Raw genomic sequence first — 13,538 nt, 5'->3', positions numbered from 1 at the left:
ATACTGGAAGCTATGTTGCTCATATTTCAGAAGTGCTGCAGAGTACTAAGTGCAGTGTAGAGACACACTTGTCATGGCATTATTCCTTTTTTTCATATCTTTCCAGACTTCTGATAGTTTCATAGATTTCGCTTGCTTAAGGAAGAACTCCATTCAAGTATCAAACTAAGTAGTCATACTGCTAAAGACCTACCAGGGTCATGAGGAGTATCTCCTGATTGGACCTTGACAGTGTGCTAATTATTTGTGACATTTTTGTAATAAGGGAATTGTGCTTATAAAAATAAGTAAATCCAAGATCTTCTTCTTACAGATTGTCTTATTAATCTCAATTGTATGTATCACCTGGGGTAGGCTGAATTTATTCATATCACATAAACCACTTCATTCCTAAATATGCTGAAATTATTGGCTGAATTTTCATTAGAAAATGGGAGTACAAAGCTGCGTCTTTGTTGATTAGAATATCAGTAATTTGAAGGCTAATTACACTAAGCTTTTAATCTCCACATCTTGGATTTAAAAGTACCTAAGATTTTTTTTTTGTAGTTTCAGTTCTTTTTTTAATTATTATACTATAAGTTCGGGGATACATGTGCAAAATGTGCAGGTTTGGTACATAGATATACACGTGCCATGGTGGTTTGCTGCACCCATTATCCCGTCAATTGCATTAAGTAGTTCTCCTAATGCTATCCCTCCCCTAGCCCCCCATCCCCCAACAGGCCCTGGTGTGTGATGTTCCCACACCCTGTGTCCATGTGTTCTCGTTGTTCAACTCCCACTTATGAGTGAGAACATGTGGTGTTTGGTTTTCTGTTCCTGTGTTAGTTTCCTGAGAATAATGGTTTCCAGCTTCATCCATGTCCTTGGTAACCTAGGTACCTGTGTTGTGAGGTTTGTTTAGCCAAATAATTGCAATCTGGCTTCCGATCTCTACCCAAAACATTCAGTAAACTCCAGCACTCACAGAGGCCCAAGAGCTTAAAGAAGCACCAGTTCCATTAGTTTTACAATAAATCTGACTCTTTTCTTACTTAATGGTATAATTTATGTAACGAGAATGAACTCATCCTTTTGTATGGCTGCATAGCATTCCATGGTGTATATTTGCCGCACTTTCTTTATCCAGTCTATCACTGATGGGCATTTGGGTTGGTTCCAAGTCTTTTCTTTCAACCTTTTGCTGTGGATAGCAAAATGCGATTTAAAAATTTGGTTATGTAAAAATAAATTTTGAATAATGTTTCTATGGAATCCTTTTGTTTTAGCCTTTATTTTTTCTTGTATATAGAAAAACAGATATATCCTATTAAAATAAATGTGTTCCAGATATATGAAACAAAGAATGTGAAAGTGCCCAATATTTCAACCCTTGCTCCATCCTGTTCATGACTAGAACTGTGCTAAATTTATTGGTGTCTTGAAAATTTTAATGATCCTTCCGTTTCCTTGGCACATATGTATTTAGTAAGATGGGCAATAGAAATCCTTATAAAATTATCTTGTAAATTTTTAAAAGTGAATTAAAATGAAGTACCTAATTTAAATCTCAGGAGATTTCTGTTTATTACAAAGGTCATTTAGATATTTATTATTGTTTTTTCTGGTAAAAGATTGACCATTAATTATGTTAACTATTAAAAGAGTCATTATGTTCTCTTTGTTACAGTTATGTTGTGTGTTTACAATTCTGACTATGTCTTCTCTTACCTTCTAACTTATGTTTACATAGGTTAACTTTCATTACTATCCCAGAAGTGTAAAAAGCAACTATGAACTAATTTGTAGTGGTTAACAACAACCCCACTTTCGGTGAATTTGACTTAAAAAGCTCAATTTCTTATTCACACTACATGTGAAACATCAGTTTCAGGAGCTTTGTGTGCTGTGGCCACTCTGAAATTAGGCTGACATGGGCACAACCAGGTTATCCTACAACCCAATCAGCGTGGGCCTCAAGGTTGGCTATGGCAGGAAAGGGGACTAAGAATTACATGATAGGTACATGGCACATGCAACCATGAGAATCAGGTAGTGCAACTACCTGATTAAAATAAAAATATATATACATATACATATATACATATATACGTATATATGTGTGTGTATATATATATATATGACCTAGAGATTATACACAGATAGCTTTTTTTTCAAACTTGGAAGATATATGAGACTCATATTCACATCATTGTTCTAAAGTAAAATGACATATTCAAATGACATTAATTATTGTTTTCCTGTCCAATAAATAATGTTGTTGGACTGTTATACAAGATATATATTTTTAAATGTATGCACGATTACGTTATGTAGAAAAATGATCAATTTGCTATAATAAGGAGGACCATGGTACCAGGTTAAGTCTATAATTGAACAATATTAATAATTATTCCATAGGTAATATAATTAAAGATATTGTACCTATAAATGTTAAGCATTTAACTCAATCAGACCTGCTTTATAATAAAGTTTATTTCTAGCAGAATTTATCTAGTTTACATCTCAAAGTTGATTTCCACTTGATCTCTTCTGTATATCAACATGGATGGAATTGATATTGGGGTACTGGAACAAAGACAGACAATTTCTACCCAATGCTACATAAATTTATCTAGATTGGAAAAAAGAGATAATGACAATCATCCACTTACATTATATATTTGTTATTTTTTCTGAAGTTTATTATATTTGTCAACTAATTTTTATAAGATATGGGCTTTAATAATCTGATCAGTCTTCGTCTGATAGTATAAATGGTTTAGGTTCTCCCTATAGGAAGATAGAGACAACAATAGAACTGTGGGCTCCAAGAATAAGGAGGAGGATTTGGTCACTGAAAAACTCAAGTATCATTAATCTGTGTTCCATTTTGGTAATATGTAAATCGGCTCATTTTTTGGTATCAAATTAAAATCAACACCGTGAAAGAGATGAGGTTATTAACCCTTGTTCTCTGGCCTTTTCATATTAAGATAATTGTACTTTTCTGCAGAGCTAAATTCTCCCAGTAATTTCATTTTGAAAAATAAAACTAGACAGCAGATCCTGGCACTGTCATCCAAATTGTAGTTCTCTAAGTGTACTACTCAACAGCTGCTATGTTCCACCCCTTAAGTGGTTATGTTCCAATTTTTCCAAAATATTCTTTTGTAAAAACAATGCATCTCATTTACACAGAGCTTTCCATTTCATAATGTCAATATTATTTTTATTCAATCCACATAAACAATGTCAGTATGAGACTGAGGATAATTTCACAGACAATGAAACAAAGACATGCAGGAAAGAGAAAGGAAAGGGCACATGGTGAACTATAGCTCTACCTCTTTTTAAAATGATTTAAGCACTTTACTAGGATGTTTTCACTTGCCCACAGTGTTTCTCTTCATGATCAAATCTCTACACAGAATAAAAAGAGTCAGTTTCATTACAGGGCAGGGAAAATTGGAAATGTAAGATATATAGAAAATGGGAACACATATGTTCAAGAAATATCCAAGAATATAACCAGTCTTCCAATATGTCTCAGTATCCATGAGTAAATTGGCAATTCTAAAATAAATAAATGATATGCATTTAAACTAAATGCTACAAAGTGAATAAAATCCACCTGATAGCGACAAGAAAGCCACGCAATTATGCAAGTTAGGTACAATGATGGATAAAGGCCAAGGTTGCTATCACAGTAGAGTACATGCCTAAATATGATATTCTCTTATCCTCTATCCCTTTCAGATCGTTCAGTGTACCATGATATTTGTACCTCAGTACTGATAACACCAAATGTTATTAATACTCATATCCACGTTGTCAAAGGGAAAAATAAATCCGATAGTTTGGGTCATCTCTTTCTCCCTAATAAAATAAATACAAATTTGCTCTTTTTCTTTTTAAGTTTTATGACTCCAATAGTTTTCCTTTGCCTAATTTCATTGGCTAACACTTTGAAAACACGTAAAGTAGTAGCAGTAACATAAGTCACCCTTTTCTTGGAATTAGATGTAGACATCTAATAATTTCTATTAAGTATAATGTAGAGTTTTGAACTAGCTGGCTTATATTTTATCACATAAAAAAAATCCATGTTTCTATATCTGTTTCTATTTTATTGAGTACATTAAGGAATGGATTTTAAATTATGTCAAATTCCCTTTCAGCTTCTAGTAAGATGATCATGAGATTTTTCTATTATATCAATTAACATAAGATCTGTCAACAGACTTACTGATGTTGAATAATGTTTTATACTTTTATACATAATGTAAAACACAATGTCTTATAGCCTTAATATCCTCCTGGATTCTTTCTAATTAAATGATAGTTCAAATGTTTACCTTGTTCTTTAGAAGTAAGGTTAATCAACAGTTTTCTTTTTTGTATTTAACCTTTTCAGCTTTTAGTGTCATAGTTATATCCACTACATAAAGTTTTTGGAAGTTTTATTTATTTTTCAATGCCTTCTAAGAGTTTAAGTAGCATTTGAATAATTAAATCTTTTAATCTACTTGTGAATATGCATGTGAAATTCTCTGGGCCTGGTGCTTTTGTGCAGAAGAGAGCTTTTTGTCACATTTTTCTATTTCTTCTATGAAAATTATTCTGTTTAAACTCTGTCTGCAATGAGCTTGGGGGTATTTTATTTATCTAGAAAATTATGCATGCAATTGTGCACAAAATCTCTTGTGATTTTTGTAATATCCTTGCTTTTGATGGCCATTTCCTCCTTGTTAAGTCTTTTTATTTAATTTTAGAGATACATTGTTCTCATTTGCTGCCCAAGCTTGAGTGCAGTAGCTAATCACAGGCACAGTCATAGTCTACTACAGCCTTAGACTCATGGACTCCAGTGACCGTCTCACCTGAGCCTCCCAAGAACTTAGGTTTAGCTAGGAAGAACTTAGGTTTTATGTACCTGTTATCTCCCCTTTGTTTATATAACTGGTTAATTATTTTATTATTTTAAAATAGTTCATCTCATCTGTTTATTAATTCTATTTTTTCCTCAACAACTCACTGAATTCTGTTTTTATAATAGTTTCTTCTCTCCACTTTTTTGATTCTAATTTCTCTAGAATCTTGATCTCTTTGTGCTTGAAATTATTTTTGAATTCTTAATGCATAAGTGTTTTATTTGGTAACAGATTCTAATTTTATTGCATTGTGTTCAGAGAATTTTTGTACCATTTCTGTATTTTGGAATTTGTGGAGATTTTCTTTGTAGCTTAATGTATCGCCGGTGTTTGTGAATGTTCCATGTGCTTCTATAAGATCTACCTTATTGATAATGTGTCACTGTATCTTTCATCCCTAATACTGATTCTGTCTCGCTTTGCAAGCTATGTCCTAAATTATCTTATAATTGTTGAGATTCTTTCTGATTCTTCTTATGTCTTATTAGCTTTTTAATGGAAATATTGCTGTATTTTTAGTAAATAGATATCAACAATTTTTCTTTGTCTTTAGCATTGTAAGGTCTTCTTTATATAAAATAATACTGTTTTGGCTTGATTTATATAACACTGATAAGATAATGACCACAATGGTTTTCTATGTGCCTTTTATTTTTAACCTTTCTGAACCTCTCTTTTTTTAGGTGCTCATTAAAATAAAGGCTTTTCTTATGGGGCAGAGATGTGGGTTTTTTTTGCTATAGAGTCTTTAACTATGTGTTTAGTCTTTATTTTTTTCATTTAGGAAAGCTTGTATCTTTTTTTTCTAAAATTTACTTTTATATCTATGACAGCATATTTATATGTGTAAACTGTACTAAAAGAACAAAAATATTGAGTTCGGTACATACTAGTTAACTTAATTTACATATTTATTTAATGATACAGAAGAGGTGGATTCTACTTTAGAATGCTTACTTTTAAAATAGGATCTAACATCAATATTATTTTTTCTGTTTTAATCCATATCTGCCTGTCCCTAGTAAAAAGGTATAATATACTGAAAAGCTGAGGGGCCTATGCTATGTTCTGTATTTTACAAATTGAAACTCTAAGCATGTTATGAATTTAATATTAGTTATTTAAGTGTATTACGCATTTGAAAACTACTGCTCTAGGAAGAAACACTATAAAGTGTAATTAATAACTATGTAATAGGTAACATGTAATAAATAAATAATAAAGTTACATATATTGTGTATATGTACATAATTTATAAACCCTTTGCATGTTTTAAAAATTAAGTAATAAAGCAAAAATAAGCAATGAGTGAATAAGTTTGTTAAATTACAAACTCTGTATGAATACCAGAAAACAGAATAGGAAAAATATATTTAAAACATTATAAAAAAGAAAAAATCTTAAATGTTTTATCTTGTTATTTGTTCCACATATCTGAAATTATGTAAGTTTACTCTTCAGAAAGTAAGAAAAGGTCAGCTAAATTAATGCCTTATGTCAAAGTAGAAACACCTGTGAGTTCCCAGGTATATGCATGCACATACATGTTTACATAACTACGCGCTTGACATGCCATTTTTCTGTGCCTAAATTCTACAGAATGTTTCAACTAAATCACAATTATTTGTGATATATTTATTCTTGCTGTCCCCTAAAGCAATGAAAGAATGAGAATCCAAAGTTGTCTTCAAGCTACATTTGTATAATCATGCTGATAACAGCTTCTTGCCTTCTCCCAGACACTTAGATACTGCGTGACCTAATCTGGACAACCTCCAGAGGTTAGTCACAAAAATCACATGCATTCTGGCTATACAAAATATAAATAGCGTCTTATTATTTTTCCTATTTTAATTTCTATTGTGCTAAACTCACAAAAGAAAATGTTCTACTTCTTTAAACCTATTATCTATAGCAAGGCATCAATTTTAAGAAATAAGATGAAGGTTATAAATGACCCCTTATTCACTTCATAAATTTTGCCTACAATGTGAATATAAGTCATCTGCAAACATACGTAGATTAGTTTTATTTAAATACTTAGGAAAACAAAGTAATTCAGCACTGTCCATGGCTTGAAAACGTACTCCAGTTCCATAACCTTGAATGTCCTCTGCTGACCTTCTTATTGCCTTACTCATCTTTTGCTCTCCAGGCTTTTAGACACCACTTCTTGAAACCGAAATAGCATTTTAAATACATATCACAGAAATGCTTCACCTTGACCACTTTGAACTAGGTCAATTTGCATTAATAACTTGGAGGGGAAAGATTCTAAAACCTATTAATCTCTAAAGGTCCCAAATGCCCTCTTGCCTTTATTCTTGCTTTCTTATTTTATATGTAAGTCACATATCTGACAAGTAGATGCCAAAAAGGTTGGCTTGACTGTGCTATCCATGGCACTCTTTCCTTTCAAGAGAAAAATGAAATTCATCAAAAAGAGAATTTTATGCTACATTATGAGCATTCCCCAAAAGGAATTCAAAACAAGCATTCCCCAAAAAGAATTCTACAAATTTCTACAAAATTCTACAATTCTACAAATTTCTACAAAACAGGCATTCCCCAAAAGGAAGATAAGGACACCAGATAAAATGAATTGATCTGAAAGGACAAAGGACTGTCTCTACTTCCATTGTATCGATTTGTCATTTCTGTAGATTTCTTTTTGTTTTTAATAAAAAGACAGAAATTTTGGAGTAATGAATAGCTCTAGTTAGCCATATCTGATGGCTAAGGATTAAACTTTCAGAAAGAGATCATATAATTAAAATTTGAATAGAAATATTCTAATGTACATTACAAAAATGCATGCTCTTTTAGAAAGATAAGCCTGAAGATAATATTATTTAATTTACCAAATGTTTAAACAAATACTTTTGATCATCAATATGTGTCAGCACTGTTCTAGGAAATTAATTTAGAGTATGAATAAAAATAAATCCTTACCGTTACTGAGCTTACATATTAGTAGGGCATAATATAGGATAGGAACTGAGAGCTCTCATCAAATATCACCTTGTCAGAGAAAGCTACCTCATTAAGTAGCACCACCCTCAAGCATCTTATCTTTCCTTAATTTTCTTCATGAAAATTATAATTTTCTGACATATATAATGTTTATATGCTTGCTTTTATCTCTGTCTCTTTCCCTTTATTTCTTTTTTTCTGATTAGATTTCCCAGATAACAGCCATTTGCAGATCACTGCAGGCGAGCTATGCAGTTAAAAATAAGGTTCACCCTGACCCTAGAATCTCTGACTTATTCTGACTTTATGAGTTGAGGAAATGACACATAATACTCATCCCTCCAACCAACCACCTACCTTCCTTTGGCAGTTAGCTTTGCAAAAGTTGTACATTCCCAGAAGAGTGAAATATATCACGCTGTTTTGTGGGACCTACAAAGCAGAAACGGCTCAAGGGACTGATCTAAATACCAGAGAAAAGTCTCTCCAGTGCAAGACAGTCACAGCAGGTGCTTCTGCCCATGGCAGCTAACCAGTGGCAATTTAGAAGTGGGGAAGGCAAATTACTTGCTAGTCATGAGAGCTGTGTGACTTTGAGTCAGAGAAAAGGGAAATACAGATCAAGTAATCAGAGAGGTGTCTTTCTAGAGTTTGACGATTGGTAAATCTTCAGAAGGTTGAGATACGTGACCTTCCACACAGAAGGCTTTCAGTTATATCGAAACTCTGGACCATCTTTCTTGCCTCTTGTGTAGTTGATTACAGAATCCTAGCTTCTTCTCTTTTTCTATAAAAGGTCCACGGCCTTCTGTCAACTATCTGTCACTCAGGGACAGCTCTTTGGCTGCCTGCCGTTTCTCACACTGAATGCATCCATCTTCCTAAACAATTTCACTTTTGTGTATCAGAGGCACTGCTGAGAGCTGAGAGAAATGGTTTCTCAAGAATCTGGGAAAGACATATGACAGGAAGTAAAACATACTGAGCAAGAGGCAGAAACGGAGAAGGAAGAGCTAAAAACAGTAAAAGGAGAGCTCTAACAACAACAACAAAATTATGATACCTGTTCCACTCTTCATTTCATTCTCTGTAGTGCTAACCACACTGCAATATTTCTGAAATGCAGTATAGGGAGAGAGGAGGAAAATTCAACAGTTTAGAGGTACAGGGCAAAGGCAACTAACTGCTTTCTGAAATCAATTTCTGGCATTTTGTTCCAGCAGTTTTTCCCTATTCATGAGGTTCCAATTCGCATTTAGTGCTGGGGATTTAGTGCTGATTGCAAATTAAAGATCTTCATTTATTCTCTCCTGTTATTTTATTTTATAGTTATCATTCTATTTTACATTCTATAATTCTATTCCCTAAGTTCTAGTTGACATTCTATAATACAGAATGTAAACATCACTGCTTCCAAAATAATTCATAATTTATGGATATTAATGTAGACTTAGCTGTCTTTGAGTGAGCTTTCGTTATATTGAAAGTATTGTAAAGGCCAATATATTTTAATTTAGCAGCTGTTTATATAATGTCTGTTTATAAAATATAGCATCTGTTTGACTTATCCTTTAATATTAATATTCAAAAAAGCAAAAACAAAAACAGCCTTTTTCCCTGAAATGAAACTACCAAAATGGAACGGTTGTATTTACTATACAGATTTTAAACATAATGTATGTGTTATATTTAATAAAATATACGTATTAGCTGTATATTATGTGGGAGATAACTATTATGACACTGAAAACACAACAGTGGGAAAAACAGACAAAACTCCCTGTGCTGTAAGGGCTTATCTTCTAGTTAGGGGAGGCTGATGTAAAACACAAAACACAGTAAGTAAGAACAACATAGCATGTGCCAGGTGCTGTTGAGGACAAAGAAGAAAAAAACTTAAAGTGGGGTGAGGAGTCAGGAATTTTAGGTTGAAGCAATTTGAAAATTTTCTCTTAAGGAGGAGACATATGAGTTCCAACCTAAAATGGTGAAGATAAGCATAAGACATTTTGAAAGAAGAGTACTGCACAAAATGCTAAAAGATACTGCCAAGTCTGGGTTCAAGAAACTCCCAAATGGGCTGGTGGCTGGAATCGAGTAAGGGTGAAGGAATTATTAGGAAAAGAGGAAGAGATGTACGTGGGGAAAGATTGTACAGCTTCTTGTTGGTCATTCCATGTATTGAAAAATACTTTGTATCAGAAATATTTTGTCCCCTGAGCTACTGTTTTTGTTGTTGTTGTTGTTTTGTTGTTGTTGTTGTTGTTTGTTGTTGTTGTTGTTGTTGTTTTTAAGACAGAGTCTCGCTCTGTCGCCCAGTCTGGAGTGCAGTGGCGCGATCTCGGCTCACTGCAAGCTCCGCCTCCCAGGTTCACGCCATTCTCCTGCCTCAGCCTCCCGAGTAGCTGGGACTACAGGCGCCCGCCACCACGCGCAGCTAATTTTTGTATTTTTAGTAGAGAAGGGGTTTCACCGTGTTAGCCAGGATGGTCTCGATCTCCTGACCTCATGATCCACCCACCTCTGCTTCCCAAAGTGCTGGGATTACAGGCGTGAGCCACCGCGCCTGGCCCCTACTGTTTTCCTTTCTAAGATAAACATCCCAATTGCTTCATTGAAATGGGAAATTAGTGGAAGCTTTAATCTCTTTATATATTAAAAAGTTTTTTCATATAATCATTTTGTTTTCCAAGAAATATGTTTTTCAAATTTATTGAGAGCCCAGTCTCTCAGTAACACCTGTTTTGTAAATTATCTTTTAAATGTATGGTTTCTAGAGTTCTGCATCCTGCTCAAATGGTTTGACATAATTGTCTGGGCTGGAGCAAGTATCACCTAAAATCCAACACTGCTTTGTACCCATAAGGGTTAATTTCCTTCAGGAAACCCACCATTTGTTTTCCCATTGCATCACTTTTACTCCACTTACTTGACTGAAAATCCTGCTTTTAGTGTGATGTCAAGAACATTCTTTCATAATGTGAATTATTCACAAATCATCCTACATTCTCTTGGCATAAAGAGAACAGGGCCTATCCACTGAAAAGGTGTACATCCCAAAGGTGGGATGAACATAGAGTGACAAAGAAATCTCTGCTCATCTTGCTATATTGTATTCCCTAATCCACAGCACTATTCTAAATATGAAAGCAATAAATGAATAAAAACATACTTAGTTTAATTATTACTAGTTGCCTTGTTATTAAACCCATCAAAGTCATTGTTTTATTCTATTAAGGCAATCTATGATTCTACTTGATTATGTATCGATTGCCGCACTTTACTTTGGGCTTATAACAGATTTGAAGTCAATTGCATTAAAATTTAGCCGATGCTTTACATCTTCAGACTTTTTTGTTAATAAATGTGCTACTCTTTATATTCATTCATAATGCAATTTATCTGGTTTTACTTCCTCTAATGTTACAGCCCCCTGAGGTTATCTTAGATCCTGAATATCTCAATTCATGCAGACTTTATCACTCTAGTTTCCTGTCATCTGATAATTTGTTGTGTCATATAAGCCCTCATTCACGGTAATGATAAAAAATGCTTAACATGTGATGCAACAAGCAATCAAATCCTACCATATAAAACTAGATTCTTTCCTGTCCATTGTGGTTGACTTCCATTCTTAAAGCAGTTCACTAGATAAGATCATTTAATCATGTTATAATTCTCTGCAAAGCATCTCATAAATAAGTCTCAAATAATTTTTTCACAAGGACTTAATTAGCATTTTTGTCACATATCTTTCTGAAATCCAAATCTTGTTTTTGTTTTTTTTCAGTATTTCTCTGATATAACAGCCTAGTTGCTGCCATTAAGGACATTAAATCCAGAAGGTGCACAGTATTGCAATAAACTTAGCTGTTTGTGAACCTATTTTGACTGTTGGCAGTCACCACTCTCCTCTATGTGCAGTAACAATCAATAAGCTTTTCCTGTTATGTATTGATAGTTGACAAATATTTTTAGTTTGCCTTCTGCATAATTTTGTGATTGTGATGGGTGCTTCTTGAGACATAATTTTATTACATGTAAGTGGAGAAATCTTCCTTGCTACCTACTCATCTCAGAGGCCCAGTAATATTAACTAGGCTCTTTGTGAGATCTATGGGGAAAGGGCATTGCTCTAACAACCTGCTATTATTGTTACAGCCTCTTAATAATTCATTCCGTTGAAGGGTGCTGTAATTTGGATGTTCCCCAGCTCCTTAAATACCCATAACAGCTGCATAGCCACATCTTCTAATAAACGTGCTAAGAACTTAAAAGCTATCACCTTTTCAAAATCTTTAGTTTACAGCTACTCTACTGATACAGTGCAAAATTATGTCAAGTGGCTCATTTCAGGGGAATCCCAGGAGCCTTCCAAGTAGCTTTATTTAGAAAACCCTTGATGCTAGCAAGTACATTATCTTGGACTTATGTCAAATTATTTACAATAGCATGGCTCTGTTCCAGTTTCAGGGATTATGTGTTACAATTACCACATTGTGAACTCTACTGTAGTTTCTGTATCAGTTAAAGAAGGTGTTATCTCATGAGTTGCAGAAGACCCTGAAAATTAAGGCATTATGGTCTTCATATTTGACGACATGTTTGGTGAGAGTCACTTTTCTTATTTTGATATCTACTGTGGTCAACACACTTATTTTTAGATTCATAACCATTTTTATTACAACATTTGAATATAAATGTTGCTTTTGGCTTTACCTACTGAGCAAAAAGAAAAGTAAGAAGAAAATAGAATTGTCAATTTCTTAGCACAAACAGATAAGCTATTTTCACCAATTGTATACATATGTGTAACTATAAAAGTATCTGATCTACAATTAGTATTATGATCTACATATAAATTTAGATTGTACCTCTTTTCTTAATATTACTTATAATAATCTCTTTTCCAACAGTATAAGATATCCTACAAAAGTTGACTTAAATGGTTATGTTATACATTAACATTTTCCTATCTCAAAACTTAACTAACCATTGCTAATGGTTAAATATTTTGGTTGTTGCCCATTTTTCAACACCACAACTAGTTTAAAAAAATATTAGTACATAAAATATTCTAAGCATGTCTCAATATTTTTGTAAAACAGAAAAAAGTTACTTTGATAACTATTTTTTAAGTTATTTGTATAAAACTATTATATTAACTTCTGAAACTGTGCACAATTTTATGTCTTTATTGATAACAGGTAAGTTTTCATATGTTCTAACACCAAAATAGCCATGCTAATTTTAATTATAATTAAGAATTTGCCTCAGTTTGCCTTTTTATTGATTACAGGTGAGATTTAAAATATTTGTATTTATTATAAATTTGTATTTCTTCTTTGTGAGTTTTTTTAAACTACTTTTGTTTTAGATTGAAGTTATTTTCTTCTCTTTGCAGATTTTAATCTGTCCTGTACCAAATTACATTTTTTTTTCTGTGATTTACACTACCACCCACTACTTGGGAGGCTGAGGCAGGAGGATTTCTTGAGCTCGGGACATCAGGGCTGCAGTAGCCGTGATTGTGTCACTGCACTCCAGCCTGGGCAACAGAGAGAGACCCTGTGTCTATTTGATTACAAAATAATAATAATATCATCATTATATTTTACTTTTAATATTTTCTCTTTCCTAATTGAGTTC

This window comes from Hylobates moloch, unplaced genomic scaffold (genome assembly GCF_009828535.3).
Source record: "Hylobates moloch isolate HMO894 unplaced genomic scaffold, HMol_V3 SCAFFOLD_10, whole genome shotgun sequence".
Lineage (NCBI taxonomy): Eukaryota > Metazoa > Chordata > Mammalia > Primates > Hylobatidae > Hylobates > Hylobates moloch.
This window is presented reverse-complemented; position numbering follows the sequence as displayed.